Genomic DNA, 16244 nt, shown 5'->3' with positions numbered 1-16244 from the left:
TTCGAGATTTTGGAAAAATGACAAAAATCGTGATGTTGTAGATATTGTGATTCCAAGAAAAAGGCTTAATGGGCATAATCGTCAACCACTGATATTTTGGCCACTACAGGGCCACTTTTTTCAAAACAGCCAAATATAGTGATATCCTGAATTCCAATGAAAATGACTGAAATTGTGATAAGTTGTAGATGTAGTGATCCTGAGAAAGTCTCAATAAGCACAACCACCAACCACTGGCCGTTTGGTAACTACAGAGCCACATTTTTTCAAACAACAGAACTTAACGTTATTTTGGATTTCATTGGAATTGCTTGAAACCGTGATGTGTTGTAGCTATAATGATTCTGAAATAAGGTCTTAATGGGCACAACCACTAATCACTGACCGTTTGGCCACTACGAGGCCACTGTTTTGAAATTAACCGAGGATGGTGATATTCTGGATTCGGTAAAAATGACTGAAACTGTGATATGTTGTAGATATTGTGATTCTGAGAAAAGGTCTTAATGGGCACAATCAATAATCACTGACCATTTGGCCACTACAAGGCCACTTTCTTAAAAGTAACCGAGGATGGTGATGCTCTGGATTTCGGTAAAAATGACTGAAAATGTGATATGTTGTAGACATTGTGGTTCTGAGAAAATGTCTTAATGGGCACAATCAATAATCATTGGTCGTTTGGACACTACGAGGCTACTTTTTGGAAAGTAATCGAAAATGTTGGTGTTCTGGATTTAGGTAAAAATGACTGAAACTGTGACATGTTGTCGATATTGTGATTCTGAGAAAAGGTCTTAATCGGCACAACAAATAATCACTGACCGTATGGCCACTACCTGGCCACTTGCTTGAAAGTAACCGGAAATGTAGATGGCCGGGATTTCGGTAAAAATGACTGAAACTGTCATACGTTGTGGACATAATGATTCTGAGAAAAGTTCTTAATGGGCATAGCCACTAATCACTGACCGTTTGGCCACTACGATTCCTCTTTTTGAAAGTAACCGAAAATGGTGAGGTTCTGGATTTAGGTAAAAATTACTGAAACTGTGATATGTTGTAGGTATTGTGATTCTGAGAAAATGTCCTAATGGTCACAACCAATAATTACTGACCTTTTGACTACTGCAGGGCCACCTTTTTCAAAGTAACGGAAGATGGTGGTTCTGGATTTCGGTAAAAACGACTGAAACCGTGATATGTTATAGATATTGTGGTTCTGAGAAAAGGTCTTAGTGGGCACAGCCAATAATCACTGGTTGTTTGGACACTACGAGGTCACATTTTGAAAGGAAGCGAAAATGGAGATGTTCTGGATTTCGGTAAGAATAACTGAAACTATGATATGTTGTAGATATTGTGATTCTGAGGAAAGGTTTTTATAGGCACAACCCCTAATCACTGACCGTTTGGCCACAACGAGGCCATCTTCCTTGAAAGTATTCGAAAATGGTAATGTGGATTTCGGTAAAAAGAATGAAACTGTTATATGTTGTAGATATTGTAATTCTGAGAAAACGTCTTAACGGGCGCAACCACTAATTGCTGACCATTTGCCAAAACGAGGCCACATTTTAGAAAGTAACCGAAAATGGTGATGTTCTGGATTTAGGTAAAAATGACTGAAACTGTCATATGTTGTAGATATTGTGATTCTGAGGAAAGGTCTTTATAGGCACAACCCCTAATCACTGACCGTTTGGCCACAACGAGGCCATCTTCCTTGAAAGTAACCGAAGATGGTGATGTTCTGGATTTCGATAAAAATAACTGAAACTGTGATATGTTGTAGACATTGTGATTGTAAGAAAAGGTGTTAATTTTCACAACCAATAATCACTGACAGTTTGGCCACTACGAGGCCACATTTCTGAAAGTAACCGAAAATGGTCATGTTCTGGATTTCGGTAAAAAGTGATTGAAGGGGTGATATGTTGTAGATCTTGTGATCCCGAGAAAAGGTATTTATGGGCTCAATCACTAATCACTGACCGTTTGGCCACTACGAGGGTACTTTTTCGAAAGTAATCGAAAATGTTGATGTTCTGAATTTAGGTAAAAATGACTGAAACTGTGATACGATGTAGATATAATGATTCTGAGAAAATGTCTTAATGGGCATAACCACTAATCAGTGACCATTTGGCCACTACGAGGCCACTTTTTGGATAGTAATAAAAAATGTCGATGTTCTGGATTTCGATAAAAATGACTGAAACTGTGATATGTTGTTGATATTGTGATTCTGAGAAAAGTTCTTAATTAGCATAACCACTAATCACTAACCGTTTGGCCACTACGAGGAAACTTTTTTGAATGTAACCGAAATAGGTGATGTTCTGGATTTCGGTAAAAATGACTGAAACTGTGATATGTTGTAATATATTGTAATTCTGAGAAAAGGTCTAAATGGGTACAACCAATTATCACTGACCGTTTGTCCACTACGCGGCCAGTTTTTGAAAGTAACCAAAAATTATGATGGCCTGGATTTCGGTAAAAATGACTGAAACTGTGACATGTTGTCGATATGGTGATTCTGAGAAAAGCTCTTAATGGGCACATCCACTACTCACTGACCATTTGTTCAGTACGAAACATCTTTTTTGATAGCAGCCGAGTCGAAGATAGCGATATTCTAGTTTCGGTCAAAATGACAAACCGTGATGTGTTGTAGATATTGTCATCCTGAGAATAAGCATCAATGGACACATCCACAAATCATTAATCGTTTGGTCACTACAGGGCTACTTTCCTGAAAACAGGCGAGTATAACGATTTCTGAATTTCGGTAAGGTTGAGTAAAACTAAGATGTGTTGATTTCATCATGAGGAAAATCTTAATGGACACAATCATCGAATTATGAGCGTTTGGTCACTACAGATACAGTTTTTTTTAAAAAAAACACCTTGGCATAACGATATTTTGATTTCGGTATAAATGAATGAAACTGTGATATGTTGTAGATGTCTTTATCCTGAGAAAAATTGTCTAGAGCTTTCCAGGGTTTTCCTTTGTCCCGCAGGATAAATATCTGAATATTGTCTATTCTTAAATGATGTTGGTCGCTACTCTCCAAATCTCTTTTCCGGGTTGTGGGATACTACTTTTCAGGGTTTCATACAATTCTACCAAAATTACAGAGTATCCTTACCTTCTGCTGTTTTAAAAAAAATTGGGCCCGTAGGTACCGAATGATTGGTGGTTGTATCCATTGAGAGTTTTTCTCAGGATCACAATATCTACAACAAATCACAGTTTGAAGCAATTGCACTGAAATCCAGAATACCTTTACCTTCAGCTCTTTTTAAAAAGTGATCCTGTAATGGAAAGACGGTCAATGATTAAAGGTTGTGCAAATTGAGTCTCTCTCTCACGACCACAATATCTACAACATATCATGTTTCAAGCAATTCCATCGAAATTCAAAATAACGTTACCTTCTGCTGTTTGCAAAAATGTGACCCTGTAGTTGCCAAACGGTCAGTGATTTGTGGTTGTGCCCATTGAGACTTCTTCTCAGGAACACCATATCTACAACATACCACGGTTTCAAGGAGTTCCACCGAAATCCAATTTTCGTCTGGATTGTGCGGGGTCTTTGGTGTTTCGAAGGGGCATTGACTCTGCAACCCTTTTTTCGCAAACGACAAAACCCATATTTTCTACTTTGAAGTCATCTGTGCATCAGCAGAGTTTCGTGTCTTTAATGTGATCCTTTTAATCAAGGGGATCCCGTTTTGAAAAGGGACCCTTTGCCCCCTTAACCTATTTTCCGAAAGAAACAAAAAATATCTGTCGATTTATTTTTGGTCTAGTATATGTGTGCCAAATTTGAAAGAAATAAAAAGAGAAGAGAACCCTTTGTGAAGATATTTCCTTTACACTTTCAATTTTTAGACTTGGCGGATTTTTGCACCAAAATCTTCAATTGTCATTAGAAGACATTGACGTAAAAAATAAGTTTTATTTCTTCATCCATCGCAAGTCTTATGGGCTCCCTCTACCTCGCCTCTCCGAAGATCGATATCGAGAATTTAGGATTATGATATACTGATGTCGATATATTTACGATATCGAACGTTGATATGTGTTAATATCGATATCGACGATATCGATTATATCGACATATCATACAGGCCGAGATCCGATAAATTATGATTGATATGTACTAGAATCAACAATCAAAATCTAATTATGTTCTTCCATTTCCGTACTCAAGGTGGAAGTGGAAGAGGATGAACTTGGACAAGCATTTTAAGGCAAAAAATTGGTTAAAATAAAAGTAGTTATACTTCCCCCTTAATAGAAAGCTATTAATAGAAAACCATTACTGTAATTTACCTTTTACTTCTGTTTCTGATTGTCATCACAAACAGTCACAGTACAGGTACTTTACATAGTACAGCAATATACTCTATATTTTTTCAGAACTAAGCAAACCGGAAGATGAAACTCCTGTGATATTAGAGTGGAATGTTCTACAAAATATTCATAATTCATTGTCCTTATTTCTATCAGTACTTTTGCCACAAACTCAGAGCTACAAGACTAATAGAACTAGAAATGAAAGATTTCATTCCTTCTTTTCTCTCAGACTAAAAGACTTCTGCATTTTGCTAAGAATGTCATTCTTTTAAATATAAGCTCCCTATCTCGGAATAATTGTGGCTACTGAGTGATTCAAGGTAATCGGTACCCAAAAGTGTAAAGTTTGTCGACTCTGAAATCTCAACAGTTTGTTAAAAGAGATTTCACATTTCATGTTGTTATTTCTTCATTACAAAACACTCATGGTTTGATTCTATTCATGGTGAATTATTGAACTTATACACATGAAAAAAAAATAGTGTGACTGCTAACACCGTGCAGCTAGACCATCCAATATACCCCTTCTTATCCCATAATCGTGTCTGGTAAAAAGACCACTCCTCTCTCTTCTCGTTTCCTTTCTCCCGTATTAAAATCAACAACAACATGAGCACAATGCTAATTTCAAAATATACATGTATTAGTACCAATAAAGTGAAAGAATAAAAATGAGACGAAACGAGATTCATAATTAATGTAGGGAGAAACTTAAACACTTCTCAATAAAAAATTGAAACGAATAGATATCTGTTAGAGGTACAGAAGTGAGACAGAGAGAGAAAAGGAGACAGAAGAAGAGAAAGAAAAGGGACCACAGATAAAAATATTCGACGTAGTAAAAGAACTTAGCATTATAAAGTTCCCTTTCCAGAAGTCCATCAGTAATATGAAAATAGCGTTTCTTTTTTTAATATTTTTTCAGAAATATTGGAATATATAGAGAATGCTTGAAAGATTCATTAAGTCACTTTGAAAATGAATAGCAAACTTGGTGGTCAAATTAAATAATTTCCAGTGACACTGTAGAGTTCCGAGACACATCTAGGATCATGCCAAAAGTTTAATACACACCCTTTCTTTCCCCATGGTTCGGTTGCAAATTCGGTAGTGTTCATTAAACGTACTCATCCGAAATACATTATAGTTAACCTAGTAGGACTGTTCCTTGGATAATCACCCTAGAGGAAGCCAGCTCAAATCTTTAGTACAGGTGCAAAATGCACTTGATACTTTCTTCGCTTCACGGCCCAAAAAGTTCTACAGCGAAGGAATCCATGGCCCTCCAGAACGTTGGCAGAATATCGTCGATGCTGATGGGGACTATTTTAGATCTTCCAGGTACAACTGTGTTAAAAAGAAAAATTGTTCTTATACTGTAACATATTTTTCCCCAATAACTTTGTTTCGTTACGTATAATTTTTTCTTTGAATGTTCTTGGGAGAAAGAAGTTAGTATCTAATATTTCTTTAAAATTTTATGCAAAAGTAATGGGAAATTAAGATTAAATAAGCGAAAAATAGAAATCAATAACAACTTTCATGTCCTACCAACATAGTACTGCAAAGTCCTTATATGCTAATTAACTCAGGAATTTACATCCAAATTAAATGAAATGAAGTCTTTAAGTTTTACGTCTCACGTTTATGCCGGCTAGGCTAAAGGAGACAGCGATGATGAAAAATGAAGAAAATGGTGGAATGAAAAATATGGAGGAAACGGGAGTATCCCCAAGAAAACCCACGCACACGGTGTTTATCCACCACAAAGTTTACTTGGCGCAAGTTGGGACCGAACCAGAGGTGAACGCCCTACCACTGAGCTACCGCGGTCCTCTACATCCAAATTAAGTTGCAATATAACAATTCTCGTTAAAAACCCAAATCGGCAATGTGAATTTGTCACAATTCTCGGTATCGCGGTCAGAATGTTTCCTGTATCTATTAGCTACAATAGTTAAAAAGGAAACTAAATGTGACCTCGAGTGACTTAACCACACCTGATTGGACAAATCCTGTAATAAAGATATTATTTAAGCAAGCTAATTATAACTAAGTATCATTCACACCAGCACACAATCTTATCACCTAAAGTGAGTGAAGGTGGGTGATCAGTTATAGATTTTATTTAAAGAAATTCCAAAAAAAATGTTAAATTAAAATATTTAATGCAATTCAGATTTTTCAAAACAATTATAACAATAATTAAGTTCCAAAATTCTTTCCACAAATCCTTAATAGGTTCTTAATTTCAAAGATGGTGTTCAAAATTTTATAGAAAAACCTTTATTCTAACAATTTCAGTTAATTTTCGCAAGGCAGAGATCATTTACAGTAATTTAGATCAAGAATGAAGGCAACACTATCAAAACTCTCAAATCATTAAATATTAAATGTTAGATTGAATTTATAATTCAAAAACAGCAAAAGTAACAACCACGTCAATTAATTTATCTCACTGTAACAAACAGGTGTCGTGACTTTAGAAGTAGCCTCGTATATTTATTAACAATTTAGTTCTGAACCATTTATTTTTATTTCTCTCTGTATTTCTTAATTAAGGAATATACGCAGTGATCGTGCTACTAGATACTATTCAAATAACTACAATACTTTTAACTAGCATTACTACTTCATACTTACCATAACTCAGTAGGAAATAATAGTTACAGAAAGGCAGAGGTAGTTACCATTCTCTTCTCCAGATCCTCTTGGGTCTTAGTGACTGTTCCATTACGATACCATACCAAAAAGTGCAGTGCACGCGAATACTTCAATCATTTCAAAATTTAAGAAAAAATTTATCCGGACTCACAGTATGTTCTAATTTTAATCAAAATTTATTTATTTTGTTTCAAATTTACATTCGAAACCTAGCCAAAAAATTCAGCAAATTTATTATAACAGTAAATGCATTTAACAGCAATTAATTAGTTAATTAGCTAACTAATGAAGTTTTCATTAACAGCACTGTAAGAATATTAAACTATTTCCACAAAAGGAAATATCTATTTATAATTTACTTTAGTTCTTGAGAAACAGTTACACTTTTAAGAAAGAAAACTCAGATTAATTAAACCCTATCTTAATTACGGCCATTACGGTTATTAGCAAACATTTTTACTAAATTACATTAGTCCTTCAATAACTATAATCAAGTTACTAGAGACGGTTTAGATTTTAAAATGTAATTGACTATTTTCGAAATGAACGAAAACTGAAGTAATTAGGAAATTAAATTACCGTTAATTAGCAACGAAGTTTAATAATGAACGAAAATAAGTTATGGAAATCCTTCTCATATTAGTTACCACGAGAGTATGCAATTTAAGGGTGGAATTTTAACACTTGAATTTACGTTTTACTTTTTTTCCCCATTTACGATTGCCCACTTAAATTTCTCACTCTACCTTCAATGGCACAACGAAAGCAAGAAAGGCACTAGACACGTTGACGTATCACACATGTTCCGTCTCTCACATAACAGCATTTGAATTTAACGTATTTTCCAGCCTTTAAAAGGGTTTAATACGGAACTATTATTAAAAGGAATTAGACCTTTTTAATTTCATTTCATTCACTTGCAAGATACGTCTTCTTTACCACTACTTCACACACTAGAAACACGGAAATACCAGTAACTTTTTCACTTTTAAACTGATTCAACTTTATAGAACTTAATTAGACACGTAATTTAAATTAAGATTTTTAAAAGTCTGAGTAATTTAGCACTAAGTTTAGAAGCACCGTTATAATTAATGCACTCATCACCATATAACACGAGGCATAACTATACCGAACACTTTGACCACGTTTTACTTTTTTATAAAAAGAACAACTTTCGGCGCGAAGTAATGTAAGTCGAATACTTGAGTCCAACCCGTGTTGGCTCAATAAACTACAAAACAGTTATGAGGCGCAGCGGATCAGAATGGCATATATAAGACCAAGACTCTCGCTAATGCGCAGAGCCCAACTCGTTACATACGTCACTCCAGAATGCTGCGCTAAACTGAAGTGGTTGTGAATGTTAAAAAAAAGAATTGATTCTCTGCCATATTACAAGTATTACTAAGCTACCATATAGACATATATATATATCATTTTAAAGCTTTTTTCACGATCTTTACAATGAAAGTATTCTCAATTCAATACAACAATGTATAACAAAGTAATTCTTCAAAAACAAAATTTTTAAACTTTCTTACTTTTTTAAAAAAAGAAAACAAAAAGAGTAATTTTCATAATGAAGCTATTAACAAAAATGTAACGATTTTGCAATCGTTACAAACACCACCTCCTTGTGAAATATAAAATTTTAAGGCAGAACAAAATTTTATATACAGTATACAAAATACAAATTTTCATTTTAAACTTCCATTATTTTTATATATTTTATATCATTCCTTTAACGATAATTTCTCAAAAGTCCATTCTTTTAAATTTTAGTTACTTCAGATATTTTTTGTTTTTATTTCGGAATTTTTGTCACTTCTGTAGGATTTTCCATTCCATGGTTTGATGCAACATTCCACTCAAATGCAGACCAATTCTCCACGTCTGGGTTTAAGAACAGCCAGCCAAATATGAGATTTCCAAATTTCCAAGTTTACAGCTTTGGTTCCATTCGAGACCAAAAACCATTCTACAGGAGGCCTTCACTATCTTGACATGTCTCCATAAAAATACATCAATGTAAGGAAATACAAAAGGCAATCTAAAAATATAAATAGAAACGTTAATTCAAGCAATTACAAGATGTTAACCCTGTAAAGTAACAAGAGTTTAATTTCAGAATGAGAACAAGATCTTCGTATTTTTCCCTTTCACATGTAGAATATTTTATCCAGATATAACACCTTTCAACTATCAATTATAATTTAAATGATATAATTCTACACTGATGCATGACTTACAAATGAAATTTTAATGAACATGAAAAAAATGAACGTGAAACGACTATGATCAAATCTTAATTCTACATGACATCTTAATTCCTACATTAACCTACTTCTAAACCTAACTTAAATCTAAATTTTCTTAACCTAACCTTACATAACTAATTAAAGTTTAAGTTCTTCTAGTTTAACTCTACATGTGTAGGATTCTCATTTTCATTTGTTCAGTTGGTGTTTGCTCCATTCCTTCTCACAAAGTATTTTTTAAGATCTCTTACATGAGCTCTCTTAGTATTGTTAGCATTGTTTACATCTTCTAATAACACGGAAATATAAGTTAAGAATTTCACAATTTTGAATGGACCAATCCAATGATACATTAAACTCTTGGTTACTTTATCTTTCAGAGATGATTTTTCGTGGTTTTCAACTAATACAAGATCGTCTACAACCAAATTTACATCTTTTCGTTTACTTTCAAAGAGTTTCCGACGTTTCTCCCAAGATTTTACCATATTATCCATTGCATTTTTCCAAAGATCTTGACTATTCAGACCTTTAAGATCAGCATCCATAACTTTCCATTTGATCTCTAATGGACTATTTAACTCTCTACCAAAAAATAATTCTGAAGGTACAGCCTTTAGTCCTTCGTGCTGACACAAATTAAGATTAAACTGGAGCTCACGAATAACCTTACTCCATTTGTTTTGTCTTTCAGCAAAGTAAGATTTCAAAGAGTACTTCAGAGTTTTTATGAACTTTTCTGCAATATTTGCCTCCGGATGGTAAGGGCTCAGTTTTATATGCTTAATACCCAAACTATACATAAATTCCTGAAAATACTCAGATGTAAATACTGAGGCGTTATCACTAGATATTGATTCTACAAAACCGTAACGGGAGAACAAATCATACAATTTGTCACAAATTATCTTTGAGGATAGTCTCCTTAATTTTTCAAGCATACAATATCTTGAACAATTATCCACTGCTATAAGAAGGTAAGTATAGCCTTCAGAAGAAGGTAAAGGCCCTACGGTATCAATCATCCAGTTTGAATTTATCCTTTGAGTCACATGAGACCCTTATCTGCCATATTTCTTAGTATTTAAGGGTTTAGCCTTTTGACATTCTGGACAAGACCTATCAAAATCCTTTACGTAGTCTATTAAACCATCAAATGTAAATCGCTTCATAATTTTACGTAAGGTTTTATATATGCCTGAATGACCACCTGTAAGATATTCTAAATGATAGTATTCGACCAGACTTCTTCTAAGATCTTTTGGAACAACGATTTTCCACTCATTGTTCTTTGCCCTAGTCTTTTTTAACAAAAACCCATGTTTGATCTGATACTCATTACTGTTTTCACCACCTTCTATCTTAACGATTAACTCATTTAATTCAGGATCTTTACGTTGCAATTCAATCAATGGTTCACTTAGAAAAGGTAATTTCCAAAGATTAGTCAAAACTAAATAGGTTTTATCATTACTTTCTTTGACTTTAACACTATGGTCAAAATTAAACACATCGTACTGCCTAGATAGGAAATCTGCTACTTTATTCTCATTAGTTTTCAGATGGTGGATTTTAAATGAAAACTGAGAAAGTTGTTCTATAAGCGAACCGTACTTTAATAGTCTTTTAGAGTTATTAATTATCCAACTTAAGGCCTTGTTATCAGTATACAAATCAAATTCATTAAACAAAAAATGTTTGAATCTTACTATGGTTTTAACTAGGCTTAAAAATTCAATCTCGTAGATTGATCTATGCCGATCGGCCTCACTTAGTTTCTTCGAAAAGAAACCGACAGGAATTAAGTCTCCATTATCATTTCTCTGTGAAATTACGCCTCCTAAGCCTCGTGAGGACCCATCAACTTGAACTACGAACCTTTTTGAAAGATCAGGCGTTTTTAGAATAAGCTCTTCTGAGAAAATTCTTTTTATTTCTAAAAAGGCGTTATTTTGGGCTTCGCCCCACTCAAACTTCTTCTTAATAGATCTTAATTCAGATATGGGACCAATAATTTCTTGAAATCCTGGTATAAACCTTGAAAAAAATAAACTACTCCACAGAATCGCTGCACGGCCTTTCTTGTCTTAGGTGGTGGGAGATTAAGAATAGACTCAACTCGTTTACGATCCATGCTGATATTATCCCCGTCGACTATAAAACCTAAATATTTAATCCTCTTTTTAAAGAAAAAACTCTTATCAGGAGATATATTCAAACCATATTCTCTAAACCTATTTAATACTATTCTAATCGCCTTTTTATGTGACTCCTTATCCCTATTTGCGATTAAAATGTCATCAAAGTATACGTGAACACCATATGGTTCAAGGCCACCAAGTACATCTTTCATACATTTAGATAAAACACTACTTCCAACCTTAATTCCAGCTGGGAGCTTCTTATATTGGAAGGTACCAATCAGAGTGACTATCGTAGTTAAATCTCGACTCGCTTCATCAAGCTCCAGCTGAAAATAAGCTTTCTTTAGATCACACAATGGTATATAGGGGTATCCAGATAAGTTACTTAAACATTCTTCCATGTGAGGTGTCGGAAAAACATAATCTGACAACATACTATTTAATTTTACAAAGTTAGCAACTAATCGGTATGAACCATCTCGGTTTTTCACAATGAAACATGTACTACCAAAGTTTGAATGATCAGTTTCAACTAACACATCCTGTTCTACTAATTCTCTTATAACATTTTCAAAAATCTGTCTCTTTTCCCTGGGTATGGGAAAAGGTTTTTCTCGGAAATATTTTTGTTCTCGAAGGTACAATTTACATTTAAAACCTTTGAGGCAGCCCACCTTCTCACTCACAACATCAGGATAATCCTGTTTGAGAGATCGCACAAATGACTCTATATCTGGATCAATCCAATAGTCACTATCATCTTCCGAAGAACTACCAATAGGAGATTCATCGTCAGGTTCACAAAGTTCTTTTCTATCCAAGTTAGTTTGAGTTTCTTCAAATGGTGTTTTCTCACAAACTATTATATCACTCGAAGATTCCAGTCCAAGTTGTTGTTTTAACTTCTTAAATCTTTCGCTAAATTCTTCTTCAAAGGATTCACTCCACTCGTTAGTATTTTTGGTTTCACCTGAATCTACAAGTTCTAATACTCCATCCTTATCGGCGTACACTTCACCAGTTGCTAAGACGATCTTAGATATTTGGTTATTTCTAGTATGATCTCGAAGTCCATTGACACATCCAAGTTGATCCACAAGACCAGAAACTGATGTTGGAATAGTGTTAACTAATGTATCTTCATGTTCCAGGTAGTTCAAGTTAGGAACTGGTTCACACTGAATTCCGATCTCCCTAGAATCAGACACCACTGAATGTACCGAAGTAATAAAGTTGTTTCGACGACGGTAGCCATGTAGATAAATACAAACAGGCTTCAGACCCTCATCCTTCAAGCAGCTCGAACCATGTATGGTATCTACTTCAAAGAAATTTTTTAAAGTCTCCATTGATCTCAGAGGAACGTATCTTCTTTGGTTTCGAAAATAAAGTTAATTTCCAAGTGCATCAAGCATGGCACCAGTTGAACGCAAAAACGGAGTACCCAAGATAGCATCACAGGGTAATGAAGCTATCACCACGAAGTCCACTTCAAATCTGAATCAACCTAAGTGCAAGTCCACAGTGACTTCTCTAGGTTCTGTCACATTAGAACACATCATAGAATTCATTTTCATAGACGGAATCGATCGTTGCCTCTTAATCAGATGATTAATTTGATTAATTAGAGTCCACGATGCTAAATTTACAGAACTTCCGCTGTCAATACAAAGAGGAAGTCTCTTATCACTAATGGACCCAATCACAAAGGTTGCAGAACAATTATCCCCACTAGAAGGCACTCTGTACTTAGGAGAAGCATTTACACTCTTTCTGTCATTTATGGATTTCCCAGGACTTCCTGTGTTGAGACTGAGTTGGTTAGACTTACCTGAGTACAACCTCACATTATTACCACTTACACATTTCTTACCATACTCAGAATCCAAGTTTTTCTTATTGACATTTTCTGAAAATTTATTTTCAGACACATTTTTAGAATCATTATTATGTCTAGAATTCATAGTATCCTTCAACCTATTCCTACCATTAGGATTAATAGGCTTTAATCTATTGCCTTTATAAGCATTCTTATCTGATGGAACACTACTGGCCACCCTTACCTCCTGATCTTCATTTGCAACAAAACAAGTTTTTAAGTTTCTGTTTTTAGACGAATTAATTTCTAAGTATTCCGTTTTTGATCTTTTGTACAAATCAAGTTGCTCAATTATATTTTTCATTTCAGTAATGTTTCGAGGAATCCTATCTGAAAAACATTTGTACCTATACACAGGATTCAAACCATGAATGATAATTTCCAAGATTTCAAACTCGCTTGACCCTACATTTAAGACCTTGGCTGAATTGTACACGTCATCTATAAATTGCATCACATGTTCACTAGGTTCATGGGCCTATATACTTTAACTCCTATTAAATATCACCTAACGTTCAAAGAAATAAATTTATTCAACAAAGTCATCCTTAATTCAGGCCAAGTTTTATTTAATGTAAAACCATTCATTATTTCTGTATACAACAACCCTGAAGTTTTAACAGAAACTGCATACAAAATCATTCTTAAAGAGAAGTTGTAATTTAAAACAAGATCATTTAAAATAAGCATCAATTCAAATACTTGAAAACTGTCATTACCATCAATCGTTTTCAAAGAACCAAGTTTAGTGTCAATAAGAATACTAATCTTATTGAAAACATACTTATCTATTAAAGGATTAAAAGATTTCCAATTATCCCCACAGTTTGTTACTACCGGAAATCTCTCAGGAACACTGTATGTGTTTAAAGGCATAAAGGCTCTAGGAGGTTCACAATATCGAGACCTTACTGATTCGTGACTATGTCCATACGTATTATGAATACCATCAAACACTTGAGCTCCCACACTATCTACATACTGAGGAGGTTGTTCAAAGTTCCCTGAATTTTGTTGGTCAAGTAGTCTTTGCTTTGCTTCAGTTTCAATTTCAGAGTCCTTTTTACAAATATTGTGAATACTAGATTTCATTTGAGACCTAACTTCTCTTACCTTAGTGATAGCACCCTTATAATACAAGGAAAAAGGCGGAACAATAAATTTTCTATCATTTCCCTGACTTTCCCGATTTAAATTATCAAATTTTATTTCCTTCTTATTTAAATGCTAATTCTGATCTGGAATGCGACATTGATCATTTACTCCTAAACCACTAAACACCACTGGTATATTTGGATTATCTAAATTATGACCTTCAACATATGGTTCTTGATGACTAACTTCAAACGACCTACCAGGCTCTAACCTTGACGCATGTTCGCTTTTATGACTAAGATATTTATCAATAAAGTTAGGTTGTACTGTAAAATTTCTATTCGCATAGCGATGAGAACCGACAACTCGATTAAACGGTTCAGAATTTTGTTGTAATTTACTGGAAGCACCTAATCCTGCAAAACACCTGTTTGCGCCTTTACTATTACCCCCATTTTCTATTTTCATTCTATTCAATTCATCGCTTAGTTGGTAAACAATATCATTTTCGAACCTAGGTGGCGCTACAATATTCTCCTATAGAAACTGAGTCGACATGTCAGAAACTTCAACTACTTCTATCATAGGATCTTCAATATTAACTGAAGTAGCATTTGAAACAACAGATCGATTGTCAAATTCCATGTTTAAACCACAATAAATAAACAAAATGTAAATTAAACACAAAGTACAATTTGAATAAGGAAGTGGTAACACAAAAATAAATTCAACTGTTACAATATATAAATACTCCAATTTTGCTACGCTACAACTACTTCTACAATGAAACTCATTCATTCAATCTCTATCACGCAAGCCAGTACAAATAAAGGTTGACAAAATTTTTATTAAATTTCACTTTATTTAACAACAAATATAAATAGAAAGCATCCACAGCTGACAGCTTGTGTAGTTGCAAGTCACTCGTGTTTTTTTTGAGCTATGAAGAACTTCAAATAGTTTTTCCAAAAGATCTAACTCTGATAATTTTAACTCAATTCCAACTAATTTCTCTTAAATTTTCAAACTCTATACAAGCAAACCCCATTTTTAGCAAAAATATAATTGCAATCATCAACTGAACTTAGTTTAACCAACAATGACTTCAAAAAAGGAAACGCGGAGATTAATATTATTTTAGGACCTAAAAATCCTATCCCCCAATCAAAATTCCGAAAATGATTCCCAAAATGAAATATCCTACACACCTTAACTTTTAAACAACTCTCGTACATACGGAATTTCACTTCAATCACGAAAATATTCACAATTACTGTAATCCTATTTATAATAGTCGGTGACCTTACAAAAGACTTAATCTACAGGCTAAGTTATGATTCACCGAAACCAAATGATAACTGTTTCGTAGTTTATCTTTTTTGTCACAATTCTCGGTATCGCGGTCAGAATGTTTCCTGTATCTATTAGCTACAACAGTTAAAAAGGAAACTAAATGTGACCTCGAGTGACTTAACCACACCTGATTGGACAAATCCTGTAATAAAGATATTATTAAAGCAAGCTAATTATAACTAAGTATCATTCACACCAGCACACAATCTTATCACCTAAAGTGAGTGAAGGTGGGTGATCAGTTATAGATTTTATTTAAAGAAATTCCAAAAAAATGTTAAATTAAAATATTTAATGCAATTCAGATTTTTCAAAACAATTATAACAATAATTAAGTTCCAAAATTCTTTCCACAAATCCTTAATAGGTTCTTAATTTCAAAGATGGTGTTCAAAATTTTATAGAAAAACCTTTATTCTAACAATTTCAGTTAATTTTCGCAAGGCAGAGATCATTTACAGTAATTTAGATCAAGA

The sequence above is a fragment of the Thermobia domestica genome, chromosome 17 (genome assembly GCF_964235325.1).
Source record: "Thermobia domestica chromosome 17, izTheDome1.hap1.1, whole genome shotgun sequence".
Classification (NCBI taxonomy): Eukaryota; Metazoa; Arthropoda; class Insecta; order Zygentoma; family Lepismatidae; genus Thermobia; species Thermobia domestica.
The sequence above is the reverse complement of the archived record's forward strand: the minus strand, read 5'-3'. Positions refer to the sequence as shown.